This window comes from Micropterus salmoides, unplaced genomic scaffold, assembly GCF_014851395.1.
Source record: "Micropterus salmoides isolate LMB-PRFRI ecotype aquatic unplaced genomic scaffold, ASM1485139v1 Ms_hic_scaffold_14, whole genome shotgun sequence".
Lineage (NCBI taxonomy): Eukaryota > Metazoa > Chordata > Actinopteri > Centrarchiformes > Centrarchidae > Micropterus > Micropterus salmoides.
Window position 1 is genome coordinate 31,976,683 of NW_024040485.1, and position 10,743 is coordinate 31,987,425.

The window sequence follows — 10,743 nt, forward strand, 5'->3', positions numbered from 1 at the left end:
TCTAAACCAAACAAGTTATCGTGAGGAGGCAATAACAACACAAGAAGTGCTCAAAATACAAAGTTCAAACATTGCTCAGAGTAGCATAAACTAGGCAAGTGAGGATTTAAAGGATTTTTATTTTATTTTTTTATGTTAAGTGCTTTCGGAAGAGATGAGTTTTCAGTTGTCTTTTGAATGCTGTCAGGGATTCTGCATTCCGGATGAGGGTGGGCAGATCATTCCACCAGCATGGAACTGTGAATGAGAATGTTCTAGAGAGTGATTTTGGCTCTTTGTGATGGTACCACAAGCCGTCGCTCATTGATCGATCGTAGGCTTCTGGTGGGGGTGTAGACTCGTAGGAGCGAGTGAAAGTAGGAGGGAGCTGAGCCAGTGGTCGATCTGTAAGCAAGTGTCAAGGCCTTGAACTTGATGCGAGCAGAGAGTGGCAGCCAGTGCAGAGAGATGAACAGAGGAGTGACGTGGGCCCTTTTGGGCTCGTTGAAGACAAGACGAGCTGCAGCATTCCAGATCATTTGTAGATGTTTAGTTGCACAAGATGGAAGTACAGCCAGAAGAGCATTGCAGAGAGCATTGACCTCTGAACCTTGAACCCAGTCCATCTTGGTTTGTAATTTAGCAACAGAAGGTGCTAAACACATAAGACCAGCATTATATATAAAGCTCTGGGCCTCTGCTGTCATGTAGATATGGTCACCAAAGTTTACCCACTGTATAAGCACTGTCAAATATGGAAATAAGCTATCTCACCTATTTAACGATTCATTTTTTGAAATCTGATAACACCAGTGTGTTCCCCATCCCAAAAAAACACAGGGTGTATCCAAAATTTTACACTTTTAACTTCTAATTGTGAGAAATATACCAATATACTTTAAAACTACAACTCCCATAAGAGACGCGCCACACAAAGCGAGTGCTTATGTGTAGTTATTCCGGGGTGGGGGTGGGGGGACATGTTCGTGTAACTATGTAACTATGGCCGTGAATGGGCTTCATTCCATTGCAGATTGCCGCCGGCCGACGAGCACACAATACATGAGACAAATACATTAAACTGTATTTTATTATTATTGTTATCTTTATTGTTTAAATCCTCAAATACAACGTTAGACAAAAACATCAATATTACGAATACTGTGTATTTTTTTATTCAAGAAATGTTTTACAATAGTGCAAAAACACATTTCTTAGAAATCTAGAACATTTCCAAAAAAGCATATATTAAATTCAGAATTCAGAAATGTCGACCTTTCAAAAATAAATGAACAAATCTGACTTATCAAAAATTGTTAATGCATACACTCTATACTTGGTGTGGCTGCTTTTGCACAAATTCCTGCATCGGTGTGGTGTGGTGTGGTGTGGAGGCCATCAGTGTATGGCATTGCTGAGGTGTTATAAAAGCCCATGTTGCTTTGATAGTGACCTTGAAGTTGTCTCTAATGTTGGGTTTGGTTTCTATCTTTGTCCTCTCTATGGGGTTCAGGTGAGACGAGTTAAGCACAGCAATACCATGCTAAGCAACCCAGTTACTAGCAGTTTTCGCACTGTGGCAGGGGCAGAGTCCTGCTGGAAAAGGATATCAGCATGTGCGTAAAGCTCGTCAGCAGATGGAACCATGCTCTAAAATCTCCAGGTAGAAGGCTGCATTGACGCTGGACCTAAAACCTAGTGGACATGACAATTCTCTCAACGCTGCTTTTTGGTTGCAAAACTTTGAGACCCACCTGTACATTTAAAGTTGTGTGTGCTACAATATAAATTTCAACCTTTATCCACTACCTATGAGATGGTAAAAAGTGGAAAAAGAGTACATGTATGAAGGCAATATAAACCAATATAAAGCAGTACTTACCATGCAGAGCAAGGTAACCATTTCACCCTTACTTCCTCTTGCCCCTACAGAAAGACAAAAACATATAATCAGGTTTTGAATTTCATAATTTTTGGGGCAAGGCCACTTGGCCTTCAGTTGAACTTAAATGGACTCAAATTACCAATGCTTAAATGGTCAGTATTTTGTGATATGTGAAATGCCAGATGAGCCACAGACAATGGAGAGATGATCAGACAGCCTAATGAAAAATATATTTCTTACCTCATTTATCCTTCGTCCTGTTATGGAGTCATATTTGAAAACTTTTTGCCTACTACATTTCCGGCAACCTTAAAATGACAATAATAATAATAATATTAATTAACCATAAATGTAAAAAAACCTGGAAATTAAACTTAAAGTTAAACTTAAAGTTTCATAAAACCTGGGGAACAACTTTAAGCATTGTCCTTGAACTTTGAAAACGTCTGAAGAATACATATATAAGGGCCATTCACACCAAAAACGATAACTATATAAAAAAATATTGTTCTCATTAATATGATAAACTATAACGAGATTGAGAACAATATTGTTGGGGATCGCTTTTAAAGCGATTTTGAGAACAATAAAAGAAGAGCTAACAACCAATAGGAACCCATCACATCTTAGCCATCACATTTATTAACACAAGGTGAGACTTTGCTTATAGCTGGTCAGTCTGTCTGGACGCTTTTATCGTTATAGTTCCTGGAATGAACTGCTCTTTAGCCATTAGATTCAGTGATTTCATAGCCGAAATTTAGCCTAATTATCCTACTGCCTGGCCTAAAGGTTATTGAAGCAGATTGTGAACAGTGATAGGGGGGGATAAGCTACCTGGGCTGCCCACTGATGTGTGCGTGAGTGTGTGTGTATTCATCTCTCCTCAAGTGTGTATTGCTCATTGCTTTACTCCTAGAGTGTGCATGTTCAGTACTGAAAGGTATGCGTGCGAGGACAAACTCCTTTGTGTATCAGACTGGCCACTGAAAATTACTCACATTAACTACGCTAATTGACTGCACTTAAATTCACCTAAAGATTTCTGTATTTCATGAATAATGATTACAAAAAGGAGAAATTCATACATAGTGTGCTAAGACCACAGTTAACTTACACTTTCTTTTTTTGGGGGGGGGTTGTTCCTTCACAGGGAGAGAGACAGGGTGTAAATCCAAAATATAAAATGTCTCCTTTTCCTGGGCCTGAGGGTGTGGATCGGGCAGGGCCTGAGGGTGTGGATCGGGCTGGGCCTGAGGGTGAGGGTGTGGATCGGGCTGGGCCTGAGGGTGTGGATCGGGCTGGGCCTGAGGGTGAGGGTGTGGATCGGGCTGGGCCTGAGGGTGTGGATCGGGCAGGGCCTGAGGGTGTGGATCGGGCAGGGCCTGAGGGTGAGGGTGTGGATCGGGCTGGGCCTGAGGGTGTGGATCGGGCAGGGCCTGAGGGTGAGGGTGTGGATCGGGCTGGGCCTGAGGGTGTGGATCGGGCTGGGCCTGAAGGTGTGGATCGGGCTGGGCCTGAGGGTGAGGGTGTGGATCGGGCTGGGCCTGAGGGTGTGGATCGGGCTGGGCCTGAAGGTGTGGATCGGGCAGGGCCTGAGGGTGTGGATCGGGCAGGGCCTGAAGGTGTGGATCGGGCTGGGCCTGAGGGTGAGGGTGTGGATCGGGCTGGGCCTGAGGGTGTGGATCGGGCTGGGCCTGAGGGTGTGGATCGGGCTGGGCCTGAAGGTGTGGATCGGGCTGGGCCTGAGGGTGAGGGTGTGGATCGGGCTGGGCCTGAGGGTGTGGATCGGGCTGGGCCTGAAGGTGTGGATCGGGCAGGGCCTGAGGGTGTGGATCGGGCAGGGCCTGAGGGTGTGGATCGGGCTGGGCCTGAAGGTGTGGATCGGGCAGGGCCTGAGGGTGTGGATCGGGCAGGGCCTCAGGGTGTGGATCGGGCAGGGCCTGAGGGTGTGGATCGGGCAGGGCCTCAGGGTGTGGATCGGGCAGGGCCTGAGGGTGTGGATCGGGCAGGGCCTCAGGGTGTGGATCGAGCAGGGCCTGAGGGTGTGGATCGGGCAGGGCCTGAGGGTGTGGATCGGGCAGGGCCTGAGGGTGTGGATCGGGCAGGGCCTGAGGGTGTGGATCGAGCAGGGCCTCAGGGTGTGGATCGGGCAATGTCGTCGTGGAGTTCCCTACAATATTGCATGAGTATGTTAATTTTCAATATTTCACCATCATAAAAAAAACAGGCATGACTTAAATTACACAAATCCTACCTTCTTTGATCAATACAAAATTGTAGGCCTTTCTCATGGTGGCCACAATTTTTAGGTTGTCCTCAGTGGGTAGCAGATGGGTCACCACATCAGACACCCACTTTCCAGAGGCCTCATCTTTCTTTGCGAAAAATAGAATTGGGACATAGCCTAATGCACTTAGTTTTTTCACCTGTAATAAATAAATGCAGACAGCAAACATTAGTTATTCCCACTGCATTACTTTCCACCCAATTGGAAAACAAATTTGCATTAAATACATTAGTGCTACTGTTTCTAATATCGGGCTACACAACTTACATGACCAACCTTAACAGCTTTTCCCCTTAGAAACAACATTACATGATGTTTTATTAACAAAGTTCGGGAGGAGTACGTTCAGATAATTAAACCCAATTAGACACGAGTGGAGCAAACTCTGCTAATCAATCCAATCAACGAGTTAAGAGGTGTATATATAACAACAAGCTTACCTCTGTCCGTTGACAGTTTGACAGCAGCCCTCCACCACCCCATCTCCTCACTTCTAGCCCTAAATACTTTTATCGTTAAGAAATGCTTATCAGTGACAATGTAATGATCTAGAATCTACATATAATAATAATAATAATAATAATCCTTATTTGTAGAGCACTTTTCAAAAACAAGTTACAAAGTGCTTTAACAAGTGTAAAGAATAATACAAAAAAAGATAAGAGCATGAAAATTTAATATAAAATTAGTAAAATAAAAGGGATAAAATAAAGTCAAATAAGATCGGGAAAGGCTCTCCTATAAAAGTATGTTTTAAGAAGGGACTTAAAAGAGTTCACTGACTCAGCCGACCTGATTTCCTCGGGCAGGCTGTTCCAGAGCCTCGGGGCCCTGACAGCAAACGCTCTGTCCCCTTTAGTTTTCAGTCGAGACTCTGGAACAGACAACAGACCTCTGCCCGAGGATCTCAAGGTACGTGCTGGTGCGTATGGGACTAAAAGGTCAGAAATATAACAAGGCGAGAGGCCATGAAGAGCTTTAAAAGTGATCAATAGAATTTTAAAGTCAATTCTAAAACATACTGGGAGCCAGTGTAATGAAGCTAAAATAGGAGTAATGTGGTCATATTTCTTTGTTCTGGTTAAAAGCCTGGCAGCTGAGTTCTGGACAGTCTGGAGTCGATCAATAGATTTTTGGGTTAAACAGGTGAAAAGGCTGTTGCAATAATCCAGGCGTGATGAGATGAAGGCGTGTAAAATGGTCTCGGTGTCCTTAAAAGTTAACATAGATCGAATTTTAGCTATATTTCTAAGTTGATAAAAACATGATTGAACAAGCTTTGTGGTGTGCTGCTCGAAATTTAAATTACTATCAAACCAAACACCAAGGTTCTTTGCCACAGGCTTAATGTGATTTACTAGGGAACCAGCAGATGGCAGTATTTGATTTGCCATCTGCTGAGACCCGATGACCAGGATTTCTGTTTTGTCTGAGTTCAGCTGGAGGAAATTATTTGACATCCATTTTTTAACTTCACAAAGGCAGTTGTTAAGTGAACTCAGCATTCCAGGGTCTGTGGATCTGACGGGCAAGTATATTTGTGTGTCATCAGCATAAATATGTAAAGAAATGCCATGTTTATGGATAATATGTCCAAGGGGAAGCAGATACAAGGAAAACAAAATGGGTCCTAACACCATATTTAACTGGACAGAATGAAGAGACGTAGTTGTTTACAGACACGCAAAACTTCCTATTTACAGGTAGGATGAAAACCATTCTAGAGCAGTACCAGAGATCCCCACCCAGTGCCTCAGTCTGTCTAACATGATGTTGTGATCAATGGTGTCAAAAGCAGCGCTAAGGTCCAGGAGTACAAGGACTGAGCACATACCTTCATCAGCAGACATTAAAAGGTCATTGGTGACTTTAAGCAGGGCAGTCTCAGTGCTGTGGTACTTCCTAAAACCAGACTGAAACTTTTCAAATATTTTGTTATTTTCCAGTACAGTGAGCAGCTGTTTGGACACAATTCTTTCTAGAATCTTTGCAATAAAAGGCAGTTTTGAAATTGGTCTAAAATTTTGTGGGAGGGAGGGATCTAAACCAGGTTTCTTTAAAAGTGGGTTCACGCAAGCCGTTTTAAAATAATCAGGGACACAACCAGTAGATAGGGAGCTGTTGAAAACAGAGATCAAATGGGGCCCAACAGAATCTATTACTTTTAGTAAAAATTTTGTAGGTATTATATCAAGTGGGCTGGAGGACACTCTCATTTGTGATACTGTTTTTAAAAGCTCAGACAAGTCGATGGGATAAAACTGGTTAAAACTCTCTTGTTGCTGGTGAGGAACCTCTGAGTAAGAGGCCACGGGGGTAATAGAGGCTCTGATTGACACCACCTTATTGGTAAAATAAGATAAAAACAATTCACAGTCATCATTACTTCCAGCTGAGGCACAAGGAGGGGTTGGGTTTACCAGCTGATCCACAGTCTTAAACAGAAACCTGGGATTGTGTTTATGTGTAGTAATGAGTTCAGAAAAATAGTGTGTTCTCGCATCCTTAACCATGTTATTGTAGTTAATTAATAAATCCTTCAGACTGAGGTAATGGACTTGGAGACTGGATTTTTTCCATCTGCGCTCTGCTTTCCTGCATTCCCTTTTTAGGCTGCGAATGCTGTCATTTATCCAGGGTTGCTTACTAGCTTTAGACGTAGGCCTAACCTTTAGAGGAGCAGTAATATTTAGTGACGACAAGCAGATATGACTGAAGTGATCGACCAGATTGTTGGTGTTGGAATCAGACAGGTGTTGGCTTTGGCTCTGAAAGAATGCGCAAAACTTTGAAACACTTTGTTCATTAAAGACGCAGAACACACGGAGCTTGGTGAGGCGGCATGAGTAACAGGCGAATCACAGCTAAAAACAATACATCTGTGGTCAGATATGGTCATGTCCACTAATTCCACAGAGGAAATGCTGACACCCAGGGTAAAAACCAAGTCCAGTGTATGACCACGGTTATGGGTTTGCCCTTTGACATGTTGTTTGAAGTTAAAAGAAGTGGCCATATTTAAAAAGTCAGTTGCATTAACATTGTTGGGGTCATCAACATGAATATTAAAATCGCCACAAAGAACAATTCTGTCATAATTTAAAACCAGAGTAGATAAAAATTCAGGAAGTTCTGATAAAAATCCTCCAGGCGGTTTTGGGGGGCGATAAATTATAACAAATATGACAGGTTGCAGCCCTCCAACTTTAAGAGTGAGAACTTCAAAGGAGCTAAATTCATCACAGCGTACTTGATGACATTTAAAATTTTTCCTATACACGCTCACTAGCCCACCACCACGACCACTGACCCTCGGTTGACTAAAGCAATCATATTGAGGCGGACACAGTTCAGCTAGCTGGCTATAGTCATTCATTTGCAACCAGGATTCAGTTAAAAACATAAAATCTAGATTTGCAGACAAGATAAAATCATTTAAGATAAAAGTCTTACTTGAAAGTGATCTCACATTGAAGAGAGCCATTTTAAATGAGTTTGTTCTGGGTGCTGGAGTTGGTGCAGTTGTCCTAATCCTTAAGAGAAGAAGGATTTTAAATTCTATTCTGGATTTTACTGGAAGCCAATGCAGAGAAGCTAAAACAGGCTGTATTAACAGGCTGCTCCAAGGTGCTCAGCTGCTTTATTTGGACTGGATCATATTTATTATAAATAATATTAATGAAGGAAGACAGAGCAGCTGGACATCAGTTGATCCTACAGTGAAATAATGAACTAAAGTGAGACTCCCTTGGTTCTACATATGCAGACAGAACAGATGCACTTTATTTATGAACTGATAAAACATGTTTAATCTATAATAACACATTCAAATCATATGATAATGTTCCATTAACTTCACAGATGTGGACGAGCTGATCGACCGCTTCAGGGTCTCCGCTTTATTCTTCAGTATGAAACAGCCTGTGCTGAGTCCTGATCGTGAAGAGACAAAAAAGAAAGCATTTACTCTGCAGCCGACTTACTCATGGTAGAAGCACAACCGCCAAAACTCTCTGCTTCTGTTAATGTCTCCTTTTGAGAAAATGTGCAGGGTCAGAGTTCACGACTTTCAGGTTGTAATTTCCAGAAAGAAAACATCAGAGCAAAGCTCCACACATTAGGCCGGTCGTCATGGGAGAATTTGCTCAGGGCGTCCGCAGCGTCTCTACAACAGAGGAACTAGGTTAAGCCAGTTTGCATCTGGAGATAAGGTGCTTGTATTATTCCACCTCTAAATTACTCACCAGGTGGTAGAACCCCTGGCAGTCACACGGCGAGTGGGCCACATGGATTATGAGGTTGTGCGTTCTGACAGGGGAGGAGACACAAATTTACCTCCTCAACCTCCTAAAAGCGAGGCGGAACGTGTTTTCCTGCTGACGACAGTTACGGAAAGGGACGAGTTGGGGCCTGAGGTTCCAAAGTCCATTAATCCAACCTCACTCCTTCTTGACCATCTCACACTGGCCCAGAGAGCCGATGATGCTGCAGCAGGCCAGGACACACAAATCTCATCACAATCACAATAATATTTGATTCAGTCCGACTTTCACAGAACAAATGTCGTCTGTAGTGTTTTTGTAGTCCCCGTTTATTCAGCGCCTCTCGCTCCTGACTATTCACTGGATCAAACCACAGCGGTTCAACCCAGAGAGCGTCTGTGAACAGAGACAGATGTTACCACCTGAAGACAACCGCCTGTTATCATGTGACTCAAGTGCCATACTGAGGGCGTGTGATGGCAACTAAGCCCGATCCATCGAAGTTTGAAGTTCTGATTGGACAAAACAAGTGTTTAGATGACATCATCTTGGACTTTTCTCAACGGCGACAGGCGTGTTTTTAACATTTTATTTACAAAGAAAATACTAAATAAAACAGGCAGCAGCACTAAGTCAGCAGCGCTACAAATATTTAAGAATAAAAGTAAATTTAAGGTGGAATAAAAACCAAACTACATGAAAAAAACAGATGGTTTACAAACAAATAATCAGCTCATTTGTTTAAGGCGAGACACTGCGTGAAGTGAATAGGGTAGAAAATATTATGTCTAAATAAGCAAATGAGGCAGTATCTAATGAAATATGTGCTAATTTGCATCTAAATATGAACACTGGATTAATTCAGGTTCATCAACCCTGATAAATAAGTAAAAACATGTCTGAACAGACCGAGGGCCTCCTCGATGCTCCAGCCTGTGACCTGGAAATTGATCTCAGTGCATCTTGAAGAACATCTCAGTTCCTAAAATGCACCTCGAGGAGCAAGGAGGCACTTTGGGAAATGAGAAAGGCACCATATATAATGCACTCTGACCTCTGACGTTTCCCTCCTGGCTTTGACATCCAGAGTGTTACAGTATCGCTGACTCGTGGTAGTTACATCGAATGAAAGGGCTGCGGTAGCAAAGGGGTTCTTTGGTCCAAGCAATATTGATCACTAGTCATTGTATTGATCAATATTTCAATGTTTTAAGAACTTGATGTTATTTGTAACGTTTGTGTGGACAGAAACATGTAAACAGTAGATCTATAATACTAACATGAACACCTCCTGGGTATAATTTTATAAATTGTGTATTTGAGTTTCTTCATCAAATTTACAGTTCCAGTTGTAGTCCAGGTGTAGCAGGAGATATTCAGTTGCATTATAACCTGCAGGAGGAGGTTTTGATGGTGATAAATGGTAAAATATAGATTTTATACAAGGCGAGGATGGAAATCTCATATTTTCCTTTATTGCTTCTCCATTTAGTCTGTAATGGTAACATAAATATTAAAAATAAATATTGTTGCTGTGCACAGGGAATTTCGTGTTTTATTGCCCGTGGTTGGAAACGCTGCGGGAGGCTCCCCTGCCCCTGATTGCCACGCCACTCTACGGACCAGTATGGAGGTCCCAACATATGAGCACCTGAACCAAGCATTGTGTCTGTCTTTAAACGACGTGGAAGCACAAAGTATACTACTTCACTCACAATAAATGCAGTAAAGTCATATCAGTGTGCGCTAGCTTGTATTTGATTTTTGGTGACATAAATATCTTCACTTATTATGCACCAAGCCGAATGGTTGAGGAGTTATTCCTGATTCTTTTAGGGTGTGTTATTTTAGGTCTTTGTCCTGGAAATTGGGGGAAATTGCTGGTAGTTTAAGATAAAATGGTGCCTGATCATTAAGAGCTTTGTAGGTAAGTAGAAGGATTTTAAATTCTATTCTGGACTTTACAGGAAGCCAATGCAGAGAAGCTAAAACAGGAGAAATGTTGAGTGTGTGAAAAAGTAGTAGTATGAGGTGGAGACGCAGTGTGTTGTTGCAGACACTAGAGGGCAGCAGTGTGAAGGATTTGTTCTACACAGTAACAGCAGTACAGTAGTCGCAGCAGTATTAGTATTAATAGCAGTAGTAGTAGTAGTATCAGGTGGAGACGCAGTGTGTTGTTGCAGACACTAGAGGGCAGCAGTGTGAAGGATTTGTTCTACACAGTAACAGCAGTACAGTAGTCGCAGCAGTATTAGTATTAATAGCAGTAGTAGTAGTATCAGGTGGAGACGCAGTGTGTTGTTGCAGACACTAGAGGGCAGCAGTGT

At 42.5% G+C, this 10,743-nt stretch overlaps 1 long non-coding RNA gene across 1 annotated transcript; it reads right to left on the reverse strand.

Moving 5' to 3' along the window:
* Positions 1 to 1,360: 1,360 nt before the first annotated feature.
* On the reverse strand, positions 1,361 to 3,042 carry LOC119902715. Its single transcript, XR_005444356.1, has 3 exons — positions 2,982 to 3,042; positions 2,105 to 2,172; positions 1,361 to 1,905 (listed from the first exon to the last, which is right to left on the reverse strand). It is a non-coding gene; the product is annotated as an uncharacterized LOC119902715 (long non-coding RNA).
* Positions 3,043 to 10,743: the final 7,701 nt, after the last annotated feature.